The sequence below is a fragment of the Jaculus jaculus genome, chromosome 1 (genome assembly GCF_020740685.1).
Source record: "Jaculus jaculus isolate mJacJac1 chromosome 1, mJacJac1.mat.Y.cur, whole genome shotgun sequence".
Classification (NCBI taxonomy): Eukaryota; Metazoa; Chordata; class Mammalia; order Rodentia; family Dipodidae; genus Jaculus; species Jaculus jaculus.
In genome coordinates this window covers 237,569,783-237,593,140 of record NC_059102.1, presented here as the reverse complement: position 1 = coordinate 237,593,140, position 23,358 = coordinate 237,569,783, and the positions used below count along the sequence as shown (strand labels likewise).

Genomic DNA, 23,358 nt, shown 5'->3' with positions numbered 1-23,358 from the left:
CATTGCTCTTCCATCTTTGCTCGCTTGAGCCAGTCTCTTACTGATACGGAAGCATGCCATTTTTTCCTGAGCTACCAGCCATTCTTGATCTCCGCTCCCCTGTGGGACTGGGGCTACAGATGCGTGCAGCCACGACCAGCTGCTTATATGGGGTTTGGGAAATCAAACTCAAGTGGTCTCAGACCCTCATGCTTATGCAGGAAGTTCATTTAACTGTTGAGACATCTCTGAAGTCCTTTTGGCAAACTTTTTAAAGTACAAAAGGGAGTAAAACCAAGGATGGTGACGTACATCTATAATCCCAGCATTGAAGACTAAGGCAGAAGGATTGCAAGTTAAGGCCAGTTAAGGCCGTATGACAACTTCTGAGAGCCCGGGCTACATGTAGGAGACCTGAAACTTAAAAGGTCACACAACCACTCCCCAAGGTTATGCTAATTAGAAACTGAGACATTCCTTCCTGGGAGAGACAGGAAGGACATTCCAGAGACTTAAGAGGTTAACAAGTCTGGGAAAGGGTTGCAAAACCCTGCCCTAAGGCAGGGGAAACAACTGCTTGGAGGGGAGAAGCCCTGAGCAGCCTGACTCTGCAGGATGTGCACGGAGAAGACGGCTTCAGTGAGCCGTCACCTATGCTGGGGTGGGCTTTACGCCCACACAGCTGCCTTTGAGTCAGCTATCACTCTGCAAGCAACCCCTCAACCCTCTCTGTACGTCACCCCAATAAACTCATTGGTTTGCCAAAACGGGTTGTGGTGCAATTGTTCTTTGGTCTATCATCCAGGCCGCATCTGGGGAGAAGACATGTGCTCGTGCAGACCAGGGGAAAGGTTTCCCGCGCCACCACGTGTATGTGTGTATGTACGCATACATTAAAACAATGATTTAAAAGTCTGGCATAGTGAGTGCAGGAACCAGGAGCAGTCACTATCAAGCATTCTGACATAATTGCATACGCCAGACTGGTGTACACCTGACAGCACAGTGTGCTTGTTCAAGCCCGCGTCACAAACACGCATGCCGAGCTGCAGTGGCTTTGATGCTGCTGGGTCATGGGAAGCTTTCAGTTGTATTAGAATCCTGTAGACCAGCCTCGCGTCTGACAGGTTATGCAGGAAGTTCATGAAACTACAGAGCCATCTCTCGAGTCCTTAGAGCAAACCTTTTTTTCTTTTTGAATTTTTTTTTTATTAACAACTTCCATGTTTATAAACAATATCCCATGGTAATGCCCTCCCTCCCCCCACTTTCCCCTTTGAAACTCCATTCTCCATCATATCCCCTCCCCATCTCAATCAGCCTGTCTTTTATTTGGATGTCATGATCTTCTCCTCCTATTATGATGGCCTTGTGTAGGTAGTGTCAGGCACTGTGAGGTCATGGATATCCAGTCCACTTTGTTTCTGGGGGAGCATGTTGTAAGGAGTCCTACCCTTCCTTTGGCTCTTACATTCTTTCCGCCACATCTTTTGCAATAGACCCTGAGCCTTGGAAGGTGTGATAGAGATATTGCAGTGCTGAGCACTCCTATCACTTCTTTCCAGCACCATGATGCCTTCTGAGTCATCCCAAGGTCACTGCCATCTGAAAAGAGAAGGTTCTCTACCAAAAGTGAGAGTAGTATTAGTATAAGGGTATGAACATTAAGAAAAGTGCTTACTGGGCAGTTTGATAAGCATAGTATATACATTTAGCCAGATAGCAGCAGATGTTACACCCCTAGGGCTCATGACTACTCCTGTTTTAAGTTTTAAGTTTTCAGTATCAGGGATGTATTCCCTCCCATGGAGTGGGCCTCCAGTCCAACTGGAGGGCAGTTGGTTTCCATCATGACAGATGTGCCACTATTGCACCCATTGGCTCATTTGGCCTGGCTGGCCAAATATAAGGCTTGCAGTGTCTACTGTTGAGTATCTTCACTGGTGATTTCTCTCTCTCCCACTGAACTGCATACAGAATGGCTTCTTGCAGCTTTCTGTCAGCTGGTCTAGATGGAGGAGGTTATCAGCTCAGTTCCAGCGGGATTTCTCAGTGGCCTTGCAGCCCAAGTATGTGGAGTCTTCAGCAATAGAATCTTACATAGCAAATTTTTTAAAGTACAAAAGGAAGAAAAACCAAGTATGGTGACATACATCTGTAATCCTATTATTGGATAATTAGGCAGAAAGATTGCAAGTTTAAGGCCAACTTGGCTATATAATAACTTCCAGGACAGCCTGGGCTACATAGGAGGCACAGATACATTTCATCCTGTTTAGAGTGAATCTGAAAAGGATTAAAGTAGGGTCAGCTGTGGCACTTGACTGTGCACTCTTCTTTCTTCCTTTTACACAAATGGTGGCCTATCTCTGCAGGTCTTGGAAATCATTGATGTAGTATGTAAAAAAGTGCCTTCTTGCATCATGGTGCTGAAAAGAAGTGACAGGAGTGCTCAGCACTGAAATATCTCACCTTCCAAGGCTCAGGGTCTATTGCAGAAGAGGTGGCAGAAAGAATGTAGGAGCCAAAGGAAGGGTAGGACTCCTTACAACGTGCTCCCCCCAGACACAAAATGGCCTGGATATCCATGACCTCATAGTGCCTGACACTACCTACACAAGACCATCATAACAGGAGGAAAAGACCATGACATCCAAATAAAAGAGAGACTGATTGAGTTGGGGAGAATGGAGTCTCAAAGGGGAAAGTGGGGGGAGGGAGGGCATTACCATGGGATATTTTTTATAATCATAGAAGTTGTTAATAAAAAAAAATGAACAAAAAAGTGCTTTCTTTTTTATATCTCATTTTCTGGATGTGATAAAATTTTCTTAGCCACCTCCTTCCCCCTGCCAGGGGTGTTATGCGGTTTCTAGTCTTTTGCTATAGTTACTAACCTTGTATATTCTGTGAGTATAAATATGTCAGTTAAATTCCTAGAAGAGGAACTGTTAACTCAAAGGCTATGTGAATTTGTGTTTTTAATAGATTTCACTAATGTGGTACAATTTACAGTCCCAAAGCTTAAAATGACAGTCTTCACCCATTTTCCAACCAATTTGTTTTGTCTTTTCCACCTGAAAGTTTGATCTTTTAGTTTTTTGGTTTTTGTGTTTTTTAGTGTGTGTGTGTGTGTGTGTTATGGGTGTGTGCATACCAGGTGGGGTCAGAGGGCAACCCCAGGATGTTTCTCAACTCTTTCACCTTCTTTAAGACAAGGTGTCTCTGGCTTCGCCTCCTATTTCTATAGACACGTTGAAATCACAGACACATTTCATCCTGCTTAATGTGAATCTGAAAAGAATTAAACCAGGGTCAGCAGACGTGTAAGCAAGTACCTTTAACCACTGAACCCAATTCTGGTTTTTTTCTCTTTTTTTTTGGACAGATCTTGCTATGTAAAGCCCAGGCTAGCCTTGATCTTGTGATCTTCCTGCCTCAGTTCCAGAAAACTGGTATGACAGATGTGGACCACATTCACATTTCTCTCATCACAGGTGCGGTTTCTTGGCACAGTTCCCAGGAGTGTCTCTCAGCCCTCGAGGCCCTTTGCTTTGCTTGGTCTCTTCCCAAGCTCCATGCTGCTCTGGCTGGGGGAGAAACAAAGATTCATCCCCTTGAGGGGTTTAGTCACTGGAGATGGGATGTCTCATAAAGTCATCTTCCTTAAAGACAGAAACAGAGGAATGATACTTAATCCCAAAAGGATGGGTGGATGGCTCATCCCCAGAAGTGTTTCGGAGTCTGTACTATTCAGTCATTCAACTCAATAACTACAATGGTGTGTCGCTTAACAACAGGGATGTGTATGTTTATGTGATTGTCATTGTTGTGCAAATATAACAGTGTACTCACACAAATTAGGATGGCTATGTCACTAGGTAATGTAATCTTATGAGACCACTATCATCAAAGTGGACTATTGCTGACCAAAAAGTCCTTATGGTGGTGCATGGATATTATATAGTTTGCATCTAAAATGTCACTCCAAGGGGGTTGGGGAGATGGCTCATTCAATGAAAGGCTTAGTGAGGCTGGGTGTGGTGGTGCACGCCTTTAATCCCAGCACTTGGGAGGCTGAGGTAGGATGATCGCTGTGAGTTCCAGGCGAGCCTAAAACTACGCAGTGAGTTCCAGGTTATCTTGGGCTAGAATAAGACTCTGCCATAAATAAATAAATAAATAAATAAATAAATAAATAAATAAATAAATAAAAATGCTTGGTATATAAGCATGAGGGCCTGAATTTGTGTCGCCAGTGTTTAGGGCTGACGAGATGGCTCTGCATTTAAATGCACTTGCTTCCAAAGCCTGATAGCCTGGGTTTGAATCCCTAGTGCCCATGTAAAGCCAGAAACAGAAAGTGGAGCATGACCTACCCATTCTTTTTCTCTCTCTCTCCTCGATCTCTTTATCTCCCTCCCCCCACACACCTTCTCAAATAGTTACAATTTTTAAAAAAAAGAAAAAGAAATAGGTCAGTCTGGGCTAGAGTGAGACTCTACCTCAAAAAAACAACCAACAAAACAAACAAAAAGTTTACAGGCACAACAAACAAAAGGCTTGAAGTCCCTGACATTTAGATTCCTTCCTCCAGAGTAGAAGTCTCTCAGCAGGCTACTTTGTGAGTCAGTGCATAACTGGGTCCCTAGATATCAAAACCCCAAGATCCAGATAACCTCATGACTTTTGAGGGCAGAATCAGAGCCAAGGTCAGCTAAAGAGAGAACCTAAGGGAAGTCAGGGCAGGGATTGCATTAGAGGACAGGATGGACTGGCTGAACACCCAGTACCCAGATAATGGGGCAGAGGAAGGAGGACTGTGTGCAGAGACTACCAGAGCTACTTTCTGTGCTCACATCGCGCTGTCACCAATTTTTTTTTTTTTCTGAGCTGCATCCAGCCTTGCCAGATTGAAAATAAACTGCCTCTCTTTCACTGTGCAGAGTCTCCCAGTCACTTTATTAAGAGAGGTGGATGGTCCCCACACCAATACCCATGTGAAAAAGCCAAGGGCAAGCAGACTCCATCTCCAGGGCTGGGGCAGTGGGGGTGGAGACAGGAGGATCCCTGGAGCTTGCCGGCTACTGGGTAAAGTCCAGGTTGAGTGAGAGATCCAGTTGCAAAAATAATAATGATGAAGAAGAAGAGGAGGAAAAAATAGAATGTGGGGAGCAATTAGAAGATACTTGACATCAACTTGTGCCCTCCACATGCACAAGCACGCACATTCATGTGCACAAAAATATATAACACACATGAATAAGTGAATAAATAGACAAATGAAATGTCTCTCTGAGGCTTAGGTGCTAAGGGCTTAGTTGCCAGCTCATGACCTTCTGAGAGGTAATAGGATCATGAGGGCCCTGGCTTTATCAGTGGACTAACTAATCCGCAGATGAATTCACAGCTAAATGGGAAATGGGGCCTCATCAGAAGAAGAAGCAGGTCACCAAGGTGACCTTTGAAGGGTGCGACTTGTCCTCAGACCTTTCCGCTTTATCTTTCTCTGCTTTCTGGCCTCCATGGGTTGGAGAGCTACCTTCAACGGTGATGTCCCACCTTACCACACATGGGTCTGGAAGCAATGGAGTCAAGTGATGATGGATGAGATCTCTGGAACTGAGAGCTGGAAGAAATCTTTCCTCCTTTGAAATGGTCTATTTCAGGTGTTTTGTCACAGCAATGAAAACCAGATAACACAACTGTGTTGACTTCAAGCCTGGCTCGTACCAGCTTTTGGCTGGGCTTTGAGAAAGTCAGAGAGTTAACATCCTTGCCCTTGCCAGTCATGGTGGCGTGCATGCATAGCTGTGGTGGCATGCATATTCAGCTGTGGTGGCATGCATGCAGTCACAGGGACTTAAGCTTGGCAGGAGGATCACTTGAACCCAGTCTGGGCAATACAATCAGACTCCATCTCCAGAAAAGATGATTCTGGCTCATATGTACAACAACTTGGTTTTTGTTGTCATCTTTCCCTCCCTCTCTCTCTTCTGGTCTTCTTTCCTCCCGCCTTTCTTTCTGTTCTTTTCCCCCCTATCTTTTTCTAGTTATAGTAAGGATCAAATCTAGTACCTTGTACACACTAACCACATTCTCTTTACTAAACCACATCCCTAACCCTGTAGACCTGCTGGAATCCATCAAACTCCAAGATGCCTTCGAGAGAGCCAATCTGACCATTCCCCTCAATGTCCTTCCCTCATTCTGCCTGCCTTTTGTACTAATGTACATACCACATTAGGCCTTAATTGTATTTTAGTAATGACCTTGATCTGTTCCCCCCCCTCCCCCAGGCTGACTTTTTCCAATGTTCAAAGCTACTCCTCAAAACTTTAGTGCTGAGAAGTTGGGCTGGAGGTATGACTTCGCAGTTAAGGCATTTGCCTGCAAAGCCAAAGGACCCAGGTTAGATTTCCCAGGACCCACACAAGCCAGATACACAGGTAGCACATGCGTCTGGAGTTCAGTTTCAGTGGCTGGAGGCCCTGGGACACCCATTCTCTCTGTCTGTCTGTCTGTCTGTTTGTCTGTCTCTGTAGTAGACAGCTTCAGGTTCACTGAAAGGAACTTCCAGACCAGGCACAGTTATAGAGGAAGAGATATTTTTTGAAGCTTACAGATCCAGTGGGGGGGGGGGGGAGTTCCATAGTGGCAGGAGAAGCTGGCCTACCTTCACAGGTCCAAGCACAGAGAGAAGAGAAGCACAAGCTTAAAAGCCACACAGCACAGCACACTTCAGGAACTCCAGCTAGGCAGATTTTGCATGTCTTTAGATTGAAATCTGAAACCCACCACCACACCTTAAGATTCACCCAGTGACACTGCCTCCAGCCAGGTGGCTGCAGATGCAAAATACAAATAAAACAGTGAATATATTGGGAGCCATCTAGTCAAAACTACCACAGTCTCTCTCTCTCAAATAAATAAAACTTGGGGAAAAAAAAGGACCTTTAGTGCTAAGAAGTGATAGTGGAGTTTCCACGCAAAGTGGGACTTCTCTATCACACCCTCCAGAACCATTTTGGAAGAAGTGGTGGAAAGAATGTAAGAACCTGCCGGGCGGGGTGGCCCACACCTTTAATCCCAGCACTCGGGAAGCAGAGGTAGGAGGATCGCCATGACTTTGAGGCCACCCTGAGACTACATAGTTAATTCCATTCCAGGTCAGCTTAAGCCAGAGTGAGACCCTACCTCAAAAAAAAAAAAAAAAAAAAGAATGCAAGAACCAAAGAAGGGGAGGAGTGCTTTGTGATACTATTGGCTGCCAGACACAAGGTGGTCTTGGTATTTATGACCTCACAGTGGCTGATGCTACCTACACAAGACCTGCATAATTGGAGGGGGAAAATAGAAGTGAGGTTAGTTAGAAAGAAGGGATTCAGGGGGAGGGGACAAGAGGGTTGTAGGAGGACATTATGAAAATGGTAAATGTATGCAGGTTGTGAACTAAGTTTTTTAAAAAGGACCGTAGAGATGGCGTAGTGGTTAAAGCGCTTGCCTGTGAAGCCTAAGAACTCATGTTGGAATCTCCAGGGCCCCATGTAGCCAGCTGCAATGCTGCAAACAAGCAATGTGGCACATGCACCACAAGGGGGCGCATCCTTCTGGAGTTCATTCGCAGCAGGTGAAGGTCCTGTCATGCTCATTCTCTCTCTCTCTCTCTCTCTCCCTTTCTCAAAATACAAAAAAAGAAAAAAGTTTTAAAAAATAGGGCTTGAGGGCTGGAGAGATGGCTTGGCGGTTAAGCGCTTGCCTGTGAAGCCTAAGGACGCCGGTTCGAGGCTCGGTTCCCCAGGTCCCACGTTAGCCAGATGCACAAGGGGGCGCACGCGTCTGGAGTTCGTTTGCAGAGGCTGGAAGCCCTGGAGCGCCCATTCTCTCTCTCTCCCTCTATCTGTCTTTCTCTCTGTGTCTGTCGCTCTCAAATAAATAAAAATTAAAAAAATTAAAAAAAAATAGGGCTTCAGAGATAGCTCAGTGGTTAAGGCGGCTGTCTGCAAAGTCTAATGACCCGGGGTTTGAAACCCCAGTACCCATGTACAGCCAGGTGCACACAATAGTGCTTGCATCCTGGAATTCAGCTTCAATGGCCCTGGTGCACCCATTTTCTCTGTCTCTCTTCTAGCTCTCTTTGCTTGCGAATAATAAATAAAATATTTTTAATAGCCTTCTGCCTCTCTACACTTTTTATTTTATTTTATTTTATTTTATTTTTTTATTTGAGAGTGACAGACACAGGGAGAAAGAGAGAGGGAGAGAGAGAGAATGGGCACGCCAGGGCCTCCAGCCACTGCGAACGAACTCCAGACACGTGCGCCCCCTTGTGCATCTGGCTAACGTGGGACCTGGGGAACCGAGCCTCGAACCGGGGTCCTTAGGCTTCACAGGCAATCGCTTAACGGCTAAGCCATCTCTCCAGCCCTCTCTACACTTTTAATCTCCCTCTTCCTGCCTGTCATGTGGATGCCAGTTCCATGTGGTCCACATAGGCACCGCCTCTTCCCTTTGCTCCTCTGCTGACCAGCTCCACTGCCTGCCCTGTGACTAGAACACGCCGCATGGAAACAAAGGGGCCCATCTCTTCACCATTTCCATGTCTAATTTAAGGAGGGGTAAAACGTCTAAACAATTTTCTGATTTCTCGCCAGCCTTAAAATTCTGAGATGACTTTGGTGTTTGTTGGTCAGCAAATAAATTAATTTTCACCTGAAGAAATATTATTTTTAATACCTCTCATTCTGGCCTCACTGCGCCTCACCTCATCCCACAGTTCAATTACTGAGGTAACTATCTCTAGCAAGGAGAGGGTGGAAGCCGTAGATCAGAAACTGTTTGCCAGACCAGCCAGCATCGATTTATTCACGCTATCTGACATAGCTGATCATATTTTATTTTCCCAAATCTTCTCCCTCAAATTGATTTCTCAGAAAGTTTTTAATACAGGTTTGTTCACCTGGCTAATCCATTTATCTTCAGTTCCACCTGCAAAGTCAGGAAAATCTCTGGGGTAATCTGCAAAAGGAAAGGCAATACCCTAGTCACTTGCACGGCCTCTGTCCCCCCCCCCCCCCACACACACCCACACTCATGTGCACATACCGCACACTCAGGCCCTCAGCCCCTTACATGGAAGCTAATTAGCTGTGAAAGGTGTAAACCTCCATTCCTCTTTCTCTGCCTTCATTTCTTCTGCAAAATTTCTTTCTTCGCATGTATAGTATGTATGGTGTGTGTGTGTGTGTTATCACACATATGGGCACACACACTTGCAGGCATGCAGAGTCCAGAAAAGAATGTTGGGTGTCTTCTGTGTATTTCATTGAGACAGAGTCTCTCTCTCTCTCTCCCTTCATTTCTCCCCAGAGCTATGGTTCTCATGAGCCCCAGAAATTCTCCTCACTAGGGTTGCAGAGTGCACAGCCACACCCAGATGTTTACATGGGTCTTGGGGAATCAAACTCAGGCCCCTGTGCTTGCAGCAAGTGCCCTTACCCAGCCCCCCAAAGTGCATTCTTTAAAGTCTTTTCTAGCTTGAGATTGTATGTCTGTCTCTTTTCCAGGCTGGATCCTAGTAATATGGTCCAATCTAGCCTCAAACTCACAATCTTCAGTCCTCCTAGCGCTGGGGTTACAGATACGGAGCACCACATCTGGGTCCAGTTTGAAATCTTTAGCATTGGAAGGGATGAAGGACTCTAGACCGGTGTCCACATCCCACAGTGGGAAACTCGGCTGTTCCAGCAGTTGAGGGAACTCAATACCAAGTCAGAGTGGCAGTCATGGCAGGACATTTGCCACCATGTACCTTGCCTGGGTCTCCCTCCCGTGAGCCTGGGTCAGGGCCTATGTCTCTTCACAAGAGCGGAAAGGCAGAAGTTGTAGACGCAAGGGCCTGTCCCCAGGGCTCTCCGGCAAGTGCATCTGCCGGCCGAAAGGGCCTTCTGCTGGGGCTGTGGGTCAAATAGACAGACACTGAATGGGAACATCTTGAAAATTCTTCTGTTCTCTTCCCACTGTGCCTCCTAAGTGCTAGGATTAAAGGCGTGCACCACCATGCCGGGCAGAGAGAGAGAATGGGCACACCAGGGCTCTAGCCACTTCAAGTAAACTCCAGATGTATATGCACCACTGTGCATCTGGCTTTAAGTGAATACTGCAGAATTGAACCAGGGTTGTTAGGCTCTGCAGGCAATCACCTTAAGCGCTGAGCCATCTCTCCAGTCCTGGTGCTAGAGTTTTGAATGGTGCTTTATAGGTTGGCTGGCTGACCTGTGTTTGGGGACTGAAGAATGTGATGACAGTCCACTCTGCAGAGGAGCTGGACTCCTTTAAAGCCTGCAGAACTAGGCCAAGAGTCTGGGCCTCCAAGCTAACCTAAGAACAGACAAGTTATTAAAAGCTTTGAAAGCAAACCTGAGAGGAGAAGCAAGGGGAAAAATAAACAACAATCAGGTAGTTTGAATGTAGAATGTTCTTCAAAGCCCCATGTGTTTATGATTCAGCCTCATACTTGATTCCCAGCTGGTGGACTTTTTGGAAAGTAAAGCCTTGTTGGAGGAGGTGTGTCACTGTGGGTGGGTCTTGAGATTACTCCAGCCCCACTGGGTGTTTAAAGCTAGCCAGCGTTCTCCTTCTCTCTCTCCTCCCTCCCTGCTGTTGTGGAGATACGACATTCATGCAGCTTTCCATCATGGCAGAAATCTCCACCATGAAGAAACTCTCCTCAAAACTGTAAGCTGAGCAGGGTGTAGTGGTGCACGCCTTTAATCCTAGCATGTGGGAGGCAGAGGTAGGAGGATTGCCATGAGTTCAAGGCCACCCTTCATATAGTGAATTCCAGGTCAGCCTTGGCTAGAGTGAGACCATTCAAAAAAAAAAAAAAAAAAAAAAAAAAAAAAACCATAAGCTGGGCCATTGTGAGTCAGGGATGAGCTGGGGGGTCATACAACAAGTGTAGAGCTATCTATCACAAGAGAGACTCGGAGCAGGACTGTGCATTAAAGCAGTGAGAACTGAGGACAACCTAAATCTATCAACAAGCTGACTCCTGGGCAGGAGACGAACCACCCCTCATACAGCAGCTAGGGCCTAGGTGAAACCACAGAGAGGCATTGGTGAGATGAACAAGAGTGCTACTTCCAAGATATGGTGGTTTGATCCAGGTGTCCCCTATAAACTTAGGTGTTCTGAATGCTAGGTTCCCAACTGAAGGAGATTTGGGAATTAACACCTCCTGGAGGCAGTGTACTGGTGGGGGCAGGTTTATGGGTGTTATAGCTAGTATCCCCTTGCCAGTGTTTGACACACTCTCCTGGTGGTGTTGTCCACCTGGTGCTGGCCAGGGGCTGATGTCCACCCTCTGCTCATGTCATTGTTTTCCCCTGCCATCATGGAGGTTCAAGTCAGTAAGCCAAAATAAACCCTTTTTCCGAAAAGCTGCTCTTGGTGGGGTGATTTCTGCCAGCAATGCGAACCTGACTGCAGCATAAGGCGAGCCTGGCAACCTGAGAACCATGTGCCTGCCGGGGTCCGTCAAGCATTCCCCTGCCTCAGCAGCTACAGTGGACATCAGGCTTTCAGCCTCGGCTAAAGATAATGAACATAAGTGCTCACTGATGGAGACTCCAGCCAGAAGGTCTCCACATGGGCTGATATGTGAGGGACCTCGAAAGGCTGTACTGGCAACACCCCAGCTAAAGACCAAGGAGAGCTCTGCTCTTACCACCGCATTCAGGTGGACAACAGTAGCGATGCGGACCCCAGGCTTCAGTAAGAGCCGGTGTTTGATCTCAGAGACAAGTTGTCTTGTCCCCTCAACTATGAGCCATGCAGAGGAAAGCAATCTAAAAAGATAATAATTCTCTGGATGAACATGTAAACAGGGTTAGCTTCCACAGGAGAAATGTACAAACCACCTCCCCTCCAGTCTAGGGAAGAACAGAAATTGGAGCAAGAACAAAAAAAGAAAGCAAAGGTTTTGGGAATGTGAAAGGACCTCATTTATGGTTTTAGTCCAATATTGTTTTAAACATGTGGTCCAAGCTTTTGTCCAAGCTTGTTTTGCTTCTGTGGGTATTTTTACTGTAGTTTCCCATTTTAATCAAATGCTCTTTTTCTTGTTTTTTTTTTTTCTTGTGTGTGTGTGTGTGTGTGGTATGTGGTGTGTGCACACGTATATGTCCATGTGGTGCCCCAAGCACTCGCCTGCAGTGACCAGAGCAGTCATTCAGGTGTCCCACTCTGTTGCACTTCTGCCTGTTCTTATTTGAGCTGGAGGCTCTTGCTGGTCCTGGAGCTTGACATTTTTGTGCAAGCTCTGGAAGATTCTCAGGCCTCAGCTCCCCTAGGATACTGGGGGTACAGACACACGTGGCAGTGCGCAGCTGCTTATGTGGGTCCTGAAGATCAAACTCGATCAGTTTCTCGGGCCCTTGTGCTTGCACAGGAAGCATCCTTAACTGCTGAGCCATCTCTCCAGCCCAAAGCTCTTTCTCTATTTTAAAATATCTTTTTAAACTTTATTACAGAGAGAGGGAGGGAGAGAGAATGGGCACACCAGAGCCTCTAGACACTGCAAACAAACTCCAGATGCATGTGTGATGGTGATGTGTACCTGGCTTGCATGGGTACTGGGGAATCAAACCTGAGTCCTTAGGCCTCACAGGCAAGTACCTTAACCACTGAGCAATCTCTCCAGCCCTAAAGCTCTTTTCTTTCTTTCTTTCTTTCTTTCTTTCTTTCTTTCTTTCTTTCTTTCTTTCTTTCTTTCTTTCTCTCTCTCTCTCTCTCTCTCTCTCTCTCTCTCTCTCTCTCTCTCTCTTTCTTGCTTTCTTTCTATTTGACAGAAAAAGAGGGAAAGAGAGAAAGAATTGATGGGTGCACCAGGGCCTCCAGCCACTGCAAATGAACTCCAGACATGTGCGCCCCCTTGTGCATCTGGCCAACGTGGGTACTGAGGAATCAAACGTGGGTCCTTAAACTTTGCAGGCAAGTGCCTTAACTGCTAAGCCATCTCTCCAGCCTCAAAAGCTCTTTTTCTATCAGAAATTTGTTCATAATCTATGTGGCATCTGTATGTTCATCATAATCTTATATAAATGCCACCTGTCACTACATCTTTACTAATAAAATTCCACAACTCTTTCTACCTTAATTTTTATTTAAAAAAAATAAAGAAAGACGGGGCTGGAGAGATGACTTAGTGGTTAAGGCATTTGCCTGCAAAGCCAAAGGATCCCTGTTAGATTCTCCAGGACCCACGTAAGCCAGATGCACTAGGGGGCACATGCATCTAGAGTTTGTCTGCAGTGGCCAGGTGCCCTGGAGCACCCATTCTCTTTCTCTCTCTCTTTCAAATAAATAAATAAAATTATGTTTAAAAAAGAAAGAAAGAAAGAAAGATGGGGCTGGAGAGATGGCTTAGCAGTTAGGGTGCTTGCCTGCAAAGCCAAAGGACCCAGGTTCAATTCCCAGGACCATGTAAGCCAGATACACAAGGGGGCACATGCAATTTGGAGTTTGCAGTGGCTGGAGGCCCTGGCTCACCCATTCTCTCTCTCTCTCTCTCTCTCTCTCTGCCTGACTCTCTCAAATAAATAAATAATAATAATAAAATATTTTTTAAAAAACAAAGAAAAAAAGTTGGGGCTGGAGGGATGGATCAGCAGTTAAAGGCACTTGCTTGCAAAGCCTAGTGGCCAGAGCTCAATTCCTCACTACCTCTGTAAAGCAAGATGCTCAAAGTGGTACATGCATCTGGAGGCAATTTGCAATGGCAAGCAGCCCTGCCGTTCACTTGCTCTCTTTCTCTCTCCTCTCTCTACTTGCAAATAAATAAATAAAAATATTTTACATAATTATGAAAGCTATAGAGCCCTACCAAAGCTTGAGAGGACCAGGGGTGGGTGTGACTTGGTTGTATAGCACTTGTCTGCCGCATACCAGACTCTGGATTTTATCCCCAGAACTGCCAGAAAAAGGAAAAATTGACAATTTGAGAATCACTGCTATAAGGATTACTATGTTGTCAAGCTTAACAAGTCTAATTTTATGGAAAAGAGTAGAGTTGCTAAGCACATTCGTGTTTGTTGCTGGACCATCTACAGACTCCATGTGGTGTACTGCTTAAGATTTTCATGAATTTCTTTTTGTTATGAAAACTAATAACAGTAACAACATTAATCACACATGGTGGATATAGGCAGCTGTGTGAAGAATCTGATTTCAGGACTTCTCTAAACAGGAGTGTAGAAAAAACACAAAAATGGGCATGGTGTCACCAGGGTACAAGGATAGCATGTGGGTTTAGCTGGGCCTGCGGTTAGAGCTAGACGTGCTTCTGCCATTGGCACCCTCCTCAGGGTCCAGGTATTACCTCTTGGGTTTCTCCCCTAGTCCAGCCAGGAAGTAGCCTGCCTGAACCCTGTAGACATGTATGTAGGACCTTTTGCCTAGGGCACTCTGCAGACCAAAATGTGTCATTTCTTGTGGTCTTACTTCCAACAAGGCTGCCCCTTTGATGTGTCTATGGTTTTTTGTTTGTTTGTTTGTTTTCCTATGATTGGGTGAGCTTCCCCAGTGGGTCATTTGCAGGAGGGCAGGGACATGCAGAGGGATTTGCTGTCAAGACGCTTTACATGGTCCCCCTGCCTGTCAGCGAGGGGCGCAGAGCTGCACGGGCTGTCGCGTGCTGACACCCATCTTCAGCTCCTTGTAGCAGCATGCAGGCAGGTGTCCCTGGAAGCAGAGCTGAGTCACGACCCACGCAGAGAAGCGCCTTCAGGAGAGGTCTCCCTGAGGCTCCATGGAAGTTTTCACCAAGCCACCGCATCCTCCCATTAAGTCCCTGTTAATTGTGACTCTCCCCGGTTCAGGTCTGGAGGCAGAGCTGCAGACAGACAGCACGCACACCAGGCCACAGGCTGATTGACAGGGCTGCTTCATCTCGGCCGCAGTGCGCTCTCGTGTCTTCTGAGTTGCAGTGTAAGTACCGACGACGGCGCTTTGCCCATGGGCTTGTTCGCATAGTGCAAAATCGTAATCAAACGTGGCCCTGCTCCTGAATGACAGACGGAGCGGTGATGCTGCTGGGAGCCACACAGCCAAACCAAGGGGAAGATGGGGCAGAGTGCTTTTCAGAAGCAAAGGCGCCTCTCCTTCCTGTCACATGTTTCCCACCAGTGCAAGACTAAACATGCCAAACTAAAATGACCCCTGTGGCCATCTTCCTGGGCCACTCTTGTGCCTTGGAGAGGGCCCATCCAGGGAGGGACACATTTATTCATTAGAGCTCTCTCTTGTATTGCGTTTGTCATTGTCTCTGAAAGCGTACGCTCTACTACTTCCTCTTCTCTCTCACATTGAAAGGACAATGCTACCTACTACCCAAACACGTAGGTGTCGGGGTCTGATGAACTGTCCTGAACCCTCCCTGGCAAACGTGCTTCTCTCCTGGAAGGACAATATTGAGCTGAGAGGCTGCAAATTGGCAGCCTGGCGGCTGTTTTGTGGTTTTCTTTGCCTATGTTTTTTTTTTTTTGTTTGTATTTTGTTTTGTTTTGTTTTTTTGAGGCAGGGTCTTGTAAGAAGCCTAGGCTGACTTGAAATTCACTATGTAGTCTCAAGGTGGCCTCAAACTCACAGTGATCCTCCTACCTTTCCCTCCTGAGTGCTGGGATTAAAGGCGTGTACTACCATGCCTGGCTGCCTTGTGTGTTTTTGTTGGTTGATTTGTATGTGTGTGTGTGTGTGTGTGTGTGTTTATGGGCATGCACATGCATGTGGCAATCAGAGATAAGTCTCCTCCTCCAACCTTTTTTTTTAAGTTTGGAGAGGGGCTGGAGAGATAGGAGTTAAAGGAGTTTGCTTGTAGAGCTTAACATTCCTGGCACATGCATCTGGAGTTCATTTGCAGTGGCAAAAGGCCCTGGTACATCCCCACTCACTCTGTCTATATTTCTCTCTAATAAAATAAAGTAGCCAGGCATGGTGGTGCATTCCTTTAATCCCAGCATTCGGAGGCTGAGGTACCAGGATTTCTGAGTGTGAGACCAACCTGAGACACATAGTGAATTCCAGGTCAGCCTGGGCTAGAACAAGACCATACCTCAAAAAAAAGAAAAAGAAAAAAAGATAAAGAATACAGAAACTTTTACCGGGCGTGGTGGCGCATGCCTTTAATCCCAGCACTGGGGAGGCAGAGGTAGGAGGCTAGATTGAGACCCTACCTCAAAAAACCAAAGAGAGAGAGAGAATAGAGAGACTTTTATTACTCTAAGAGAAGGAAAGAAGAGTTGGTATGAAAAGCCCCTGTCCAGAACACAGGAGTAAACCCTCCACTTCTTTCCAGTCATTTTGCCGCTGGCTAGGCCTGTCTAGCTGGCCCACATGCTCCCCAATTCTTGTGGCTCTGCCTCCCATTGCCCTAAGCGTGTTGCGGTTACAAATGTGCACACCACTTTGCATCCGGCCTTTACGTGGGTACAGCAGGTCAGCAGGTTTGCAAGCAAGCTCCTTTAACCCCCGAGCCATCTCCTCAACCCTGGCTGGTTTAGTTTTTTTTTTTTTTTTTTTTGAGTTAGGGTCTCACTCTGGTCCAGGCTGACCTGGAATTAACTCTGTCATCTCAGGGTGGCCTTGAACTCACAGTGATCCTCCTACCTCTGCCTCCCGAGTGCTGGGATTAAAGGCGTGCGCCACCACGCCCGGCTGGTTTAGTTTTTTGAGACAGGGTCTCACTGTGTAGCCCAAGGTAGCCTCAAAGTTACAGTCCTCCTGCCTCAGTTTCCTTGAGGGTTAGGGCTACAAGTGTACACTACCACAACCAGCTGGCCTGCACCACATTAGAAGCATGTAAAAGGATTGTGCCTGGCCTCAGCATTGGGGTTTGAGAGCTCCTGGCTCATACCTGGCTGGGTCCATACATTTCTGTCACAGGCTACGCTCCTATACACAGGTGCCTTTTCCCCATCACTAGAGCTGTCGTCACATGATGTGTTGGTCAGGGTTCTCTAGAGGAACAGAACTGATAGAATGAATTGCATTAAAAGGGAATTTATTGGATTAGCTTACCGTACAGCCCATCAATAGCAATTGCAGGCACAAGAGTCATGGACCCTGGTAGCTGCTCAGTCCACAAAGCTGGATTCCTTCTGCAGTCCCAATCTAGCACTGAAGGCCTGGAGGCATCCTGGAGAGCCGATGCTCTTCCGTCCACGCTGCTCTTCCATCCACACTACTCTTCTGTCCACACTGGAAAGCAGCAAGAAGCACGGGCAGCCAGGTGGGAAGAGAAGATACTTTCCTTCCCAGAGCTTTCTTAGATAAGGCCCCCCTCCAAGAGGGGTCACCCATTCTGGGAGAAGGGCTCACCTGGGGGGAAGGATTCCTAAACAGATCAAGTTGACACGATACTTAACCATCATGCATACGATTGGCAAAGACCACTTCCAGAATCACCAGGGATGAGAATGCCAAGCTGCTAAGGCACATTTTTACATGGAGAGGTTTGACCATCAAAAGCTTTGACTGTTGTACCTTCCAAGGCTCAGGGTCTAATCTGGAAGAGGTGGCAGAAAGAATGTAAGAGCTAAAGGAAGGGTAGGACTCCTTACAATGTGCTCCCTCCAGACATAAAATGGCCTGGATATCCATGACCTCATAGTGCCTGACACTACCTACACAAGACCATCATAAGAGGAGGAAAAGATCATGACATCAAAATAAAAGAGAGACTGGGCTGGAGAGATGGCTTAGTGGTTAAGCGCTTGCCTGTGAAGCCTAAGGACCCTGGTTCGAGGCTCGGTTCCCCAGGTCCCACGTTAGCCAGATGCACAAGGGGGCGCACGCGTCTGGAGTTCGTTTGCAGAGGCTGGAAGCCCTGGCGCGCCCATTCTCTCTCTCTCCCTCTATCTGTCTTTCTCTCTGTGTCTGTCGCTCTCAAATAAATAAATAAAATATTTAAAAAAATAAAAAATAAAAAAATAAAAAAATAAAAAATAAAAGAGAGACTGATTGGGATGGGGAGGAAATATGATGGAGAATGGGATTTCAAAGGGAAAAGTGGGGGGGGGTATTACCAAGGGACATTTTTTATAATCATGGAAAATGTTAATAAAAATTGAGGAAAAAAACTTTGACTGAAGTGATATCATTTCATGTGTGTGTTTTGTTCTGTTTTGATTTTCAAAGTAGGGTTTTGCTCCAGCCCAGGCCAACTTGGAATTCACTATGTAGTCTCAGGGTGGCCTCGAATTCACAATGATATTTCTACCTCTGCCTCCCGAGTGCTGGGATTCAAGGAGTGTGCCACCATGCCCAGCCCATTTCATGTTCTTGTTGCATCTGTGATTGATACTAAGTGGACCTGTGTGTGGGCCACCCCACCCCCACTTAGTCATGGACTGCAGTACAGCACAGAGGTGTGGTCTGGCTCAAGCCATCCGAGCTCCCCGACTGGAACTAGGACTACCTAGCTGAAGACGTAACATCTGCCGACCGGAGAGCCTTTGCTTGAACAGGGCAGAAATTGTGGGCAGGCTGAGTGAGGCTCTTCTAGTGCTGGGTCCTCAGCCTCGTGGCCACAGGGAGCAATGGTGGCGGAAGCCAGGAACTGCTGCAGGTGGAGCGTATGGGTGCTAAAGCTTTAGGGTAGGCCTAGGTGGTTGAGATTCCTCAACACTTGACTAGTGTTGCAGCCCCTGGGCCACTGCCATGGCTGCTGTCACTATTGTGCCTGCCTCTGTCTGCGCTTCATCTCGGCTGCTGGCTCCTGCTCCAGCCACCCTTCTCTCTCCACTCCACTGCCGCTAGCGCCAGTTCCACCCTGCCGCTGCAAGGCCACTAGTGGGTCCCACGGCATAGTCACCATCACTGTCTTAGCCGACTGCTCCTGTGGCCCCACCTGTCCCGGTGGTTCTCAAGGTCACCAGGCATCCCTAAGGCTCTGCTGCTTCTGCTCCGGCAAAGCAACCAGCCACTCTCTAGCTCGGCCACTTCTATGGCTCAGCCACAAGGTGCTCACTGTCACTGCAGCCCTTATTCCACTGTCACCACAACTGCTTTCTTCGTGCTACCGGCTCAGCCCAGACTGCTGCTGATGACTATCAAAAATAGGCAAAAGGGAGCCAAGCGTGGTGGCGCACACCTTTAATCCAAGCACAGAGGTAGGAGCATCACCATGAGTTCGAGGCTACCCTGAGACTACAGAATGAATTCCAGGTCAGCCTGAGCTAGAGTGAGACCCTACCTTGAAAAAAAAAAAAAAGAAGAAGAAGGCGGCGGCAAAGGGGCTGGAGAGATGTTCAGTGGTTAAAGGTGCTTACATGCAAAACCTACAAGCTTGGGTTTGATTCCTCAGTACCCATGTAAAGCCAGATGTACAATGTGGCACATGTGTCTGGAGTTGGTTTGCAGCAGCAAGAGGCACTAGTATGCTCTCTCTCTCTCTCAAAAAACAAACAAAAATTTTTTTTAGAGAAAACAGCCAGAGAGATATCTCAGTGGTTAAGGGTACTTGCTTGCAAAGTCTAACCCCAGGTTTGATTTTCCCCAGCCATAAGAAGCCAGATGCACCAAAGTGCACATGTATTTACAATGGCAAAAGACCTGCCTACACACACACACACACACACACACACACACACACACAAATAAATAAATAAAATGTCTTTAAAAAGAAAAAGTAAGGCAAGGCCACCCTGAGACTACATAGTGAATTCCAGGTCAGCCTGGGCTAGAGTGAAACCCTACCTTGAAAAAAAAAAAAAAAAGGAAGAAAGAAAGAAAAAGTAAGGGCTGGAGAAGATAGCTCAGCAGTAAGAGATGCTTGCTTGCAAGGCTTGCCAATCTGGGCTCAATTCCCCAGCAATCATGTATAAAGGAGCAAAAAACTGGAGCAAGCTTTCACTTGCAGCAGCAAGAGACCTGGCATGTGCATACACATGCACATGCAAGTAAGTATTTTATTTGAAAAGTAGGCAAGAAAAGACCACTTGAGAGAAGTCTTTTGTTGGTTCTAATGCTGCAACACCAGAAAAGCAGTACAAGGGGACGTCCTGTTAATAAAGGCAGCTGGGGCTGGAGAGGTGGGAAAGTGGTTAAGACACTTGCCTGCAAAACCTAAGGACCCTGATTTGATTACACAGGACCCAAGTAAAGCCAGATGCACAAGGTGGCGCATGCATCTTCATTTTCAGTGGCTGGAAGCCCTGGAGCACCCATTTGCTTTCTCTATCTGCCTTTTTCTCTCTTAAATAAATAAATATCAAAAAAATAACTAAAGTCTTGCCGGGCGTGGTGGCGCATGCCTTTAATCCCAGCACTCGGGAGGCAGAGCTAGGAGGATCACCATGAGTTCTAGGCCTCCCTAAGACCACATAGTGAATTCCAGGTCAGCCTCAGCTAGAGTGAGACCCTTCCTCAAAAAACCAATAATAATATAAAATGAAATAAAATAAAATAAGATAAAGTCATCTGACCTGTCTGCTTACATAGCCAGAAAGGGGGGGCTGCACCAACGCCAACAATCCCTCTGTTAGGCCACCAGTGGAAGGGCTCCCCTTTACCTGGTGGGTGCATGGTTTGAAGGAAATTTCCATGCAAGCTTCAGTTGGGGCCACTCCTCCAAGTGCCATGCTGTCCCTCCTGGCTCAATCTTCCCTCTCAATGGTACAAGTCCTGTCTCCCAGCCAGCACAGTGCTCACTAGGGGGCGCTACTGAGACGGCAACAGACGGCTGCTCAGCTGGCATGTTTAGCAGGTCAGGCCTAGGAAACTCTTTTTCCACTTACGATACTGCTGTGATTTAGGAGCAAGGTGACCTTCTTTTGTGGGTAGTCAGTTTAGGGCATAGGCCCAAATAAATATGGACTCTGCCGGGCCTTGGCAATACTAGAACTCCAATCTGATCCAATCTGGCCATAAGGAACTCCGCAGGGGCAGGCCCTTCCTGAGTCAGCTCCTGGGCCCGACAACCAATCAAGATCCTCCATATACATTTTGTCTTGGTAGTGAACTCTTTCTAATTGGGTGCCTAATTTATAAAAGGACTGGATCCAAGCCTTCAGGTGAGACTTCCCCAATTTTCTCTCCCCCTTCTCAGGGCTATGGGCATGAAAGGGTCCAGGGATGGAGGCCGAGAACTCCTCTTTGCTTCTGAAATTTTCTGCCTTTTACCCTTTTGCCTTAACTCTCCCTAAAGTAAATCTTTCATAACTGACCCTTCTCTATATTTGTGTTTCTTGATTCCTAGCTAAATGGGAGGCACTGGCTTAGTGGCTTGGAGAATCCTTTGAGAGCCATTGGCTTGGGGAATTCTGAGCTCACCCAGAGTCCAGCCTCTCTCCTGCATCATTATGGAGATCCAACCCCAAATCAATATTCCCAGTTAACAGCGGGTTTTAGTGAGTTAGCTTTGTGTTGCTGTAACAAACATACCTGGCATGAACAACTGGAAAGGAGGAAAGATTTCTTTTTCCTTACGGTTTCAGAGGACTAAGTCCATGCTAACCTGCTGCATTACTGTGGGCCATGATGAGAGCAGAAAGGAGTGTGGAGTAGACCTGCTCAACTCATGACAACCAGGAAGCAGAGCAGGAGAGGACAGGACAGGACTAGGGATAGGTTTAGCCTTCAAAAGCACATAGATGGACTGGAGAGATGGCTCAGCTATTAGGGCATTTGCCTGCAAAGCCTAAGGACCTCGGTCTGATTCCCCAGTACCCTCCTGAGGCCGATGCACAAGGTGGCACATTTGTCTGGAGTTCATTTGCGGTGGCTTGAGGCTTGGCATGCCCATCTCTCTCTCAAATAAAATATTGCTTAAATTTTTTTGTTCATTTCTATTTATTTGAGAGCAACAGACAGAGAAAGAGGCAGGTAGAGAGAGAGAGAGAGAGAGAGAATGAGCACACCAGGGCCTCCACCCACTGCACACGAACTCAAGACATGTGTGGCCCCTTATGCATCTGGCTAATGTGGGTCCTGGAGAATCGAGCCTCTAACCAGGGCCCTTGGGCTTCACAGGCAAGCACTTAACTGCTAAGCCATCTCTCCAGCCCTAAAATAGTTTTTAAAAAGCATATAGGTCACCAGTGACCTACTTCCTCCAACTAGGCCCCACCTCCTAATAGCCCATTCAATAATGAACGCATCAATGGATTAATCTGTTAATGAATGAAGCTAGCATCCTCATGACACAATTACCTCCCAATAGTGCCACCACATGGGGACCAAACCTTCAATCCATAAGCTTTTTTTTTTTTTTTTTTTTTGAGGAGAACACGTTATTCAAAACATAAGAAACCCCACTGTAAGTGGAGAGGTGTTAGTAATTTACAGCACATGACAATCGTTAAAGCCATGGGGAGTGAGAAGGGCAACTGATTGGTCATCTCTGGCTCACGTGGAAAGGGGGTGGGGGAACCTCAAGGTAGGGGTGGAGTTGGTCCCGTCTAAACAGTTTAGACAAAGCAAGCTAAGAGCTAGGCATGTGACACAGGCCTGTAATCCCAGCACTGAGAGGTACAAGCAGAAGGATCAGGGGGTCAAGCTCATCCTTGGCTATATAGCAAGTTCAAGACTAGCCTGAGACCCTGTCTCAGAAAAAAAAAAAAAAAAAAAAAAAAAAAAAAAAAAACACCTAACAAATTTAAAAAAGAGCAAGCTAGGTAGCATGGCTCCCCAGGAAGAAATCAGGTAACTGTGACCTGAAGGGAGCAGAGTGAAGCCTGGTAAGAGGGAAACTAAAACCAGATTCTATTTCTGCTTCTAGTCATGGGCTATGGCCCGTTTTCTGAGCCTAATTTTTTCCTATCTCACTTGGAAAGATCTTGGAGAGAGCTGGGCAGCTGAAATGAATAGATGGTTCGCATGCTGGCCCGGGCAGGAGCGCATTGTGTCAGCTGTAACCATTGGTTGCACTGATACCACCGCTGCAGCCACTGAGTCCTCTTGGTTATAGGGTCTCTGATTCTGAGTGTGGTCAGAGGCATCATAGGCAATGGTCAGCTCTGCTGCCTACACAGGACATTGGCACAGTCATGCCCTGAGAGCCATGTGGCTGCCCTCCAAGGTATGCACAATGTGGGAAGACCATCTTCATCTCAAGCCAGCATTTCCGGGAGAAACACTCAGTGGACAACCTTCTCAGTGTGGGAAGGAGAGAATGAAGCCAATCTGCAGCTGCAGAGGAAGCTGCCGTCTTTGGTCATTCAAAGACTTCTATCAGCTAGTATGAGTTTCCTGGGACTGCTGTCATAAGAAGCACAGACTGGAGAGTTTACCCGACAGGCATGGCAATGTAGGTCTCTTCTGAGTTCTCTGCTTGGCTTGCAGATGGCTGCCATTGTCCTTTTATGCCATCATCCCTCTGTG

General features: G+C 46.8%; 1 pseudogene; it reads left to right on the top strand.

Annotated features, from left to right (window-relative positions):
- The first annotated feature begins 11,498 nt into the window (after nucleotides 1–11,498).
- LOC123458516 lies at nucleotides 11,499–12,013 on the top strand (annotated as a pseudogene).
- Nucleotides 12,014–23,358: the final 11,345 nt, after the last annotated feature.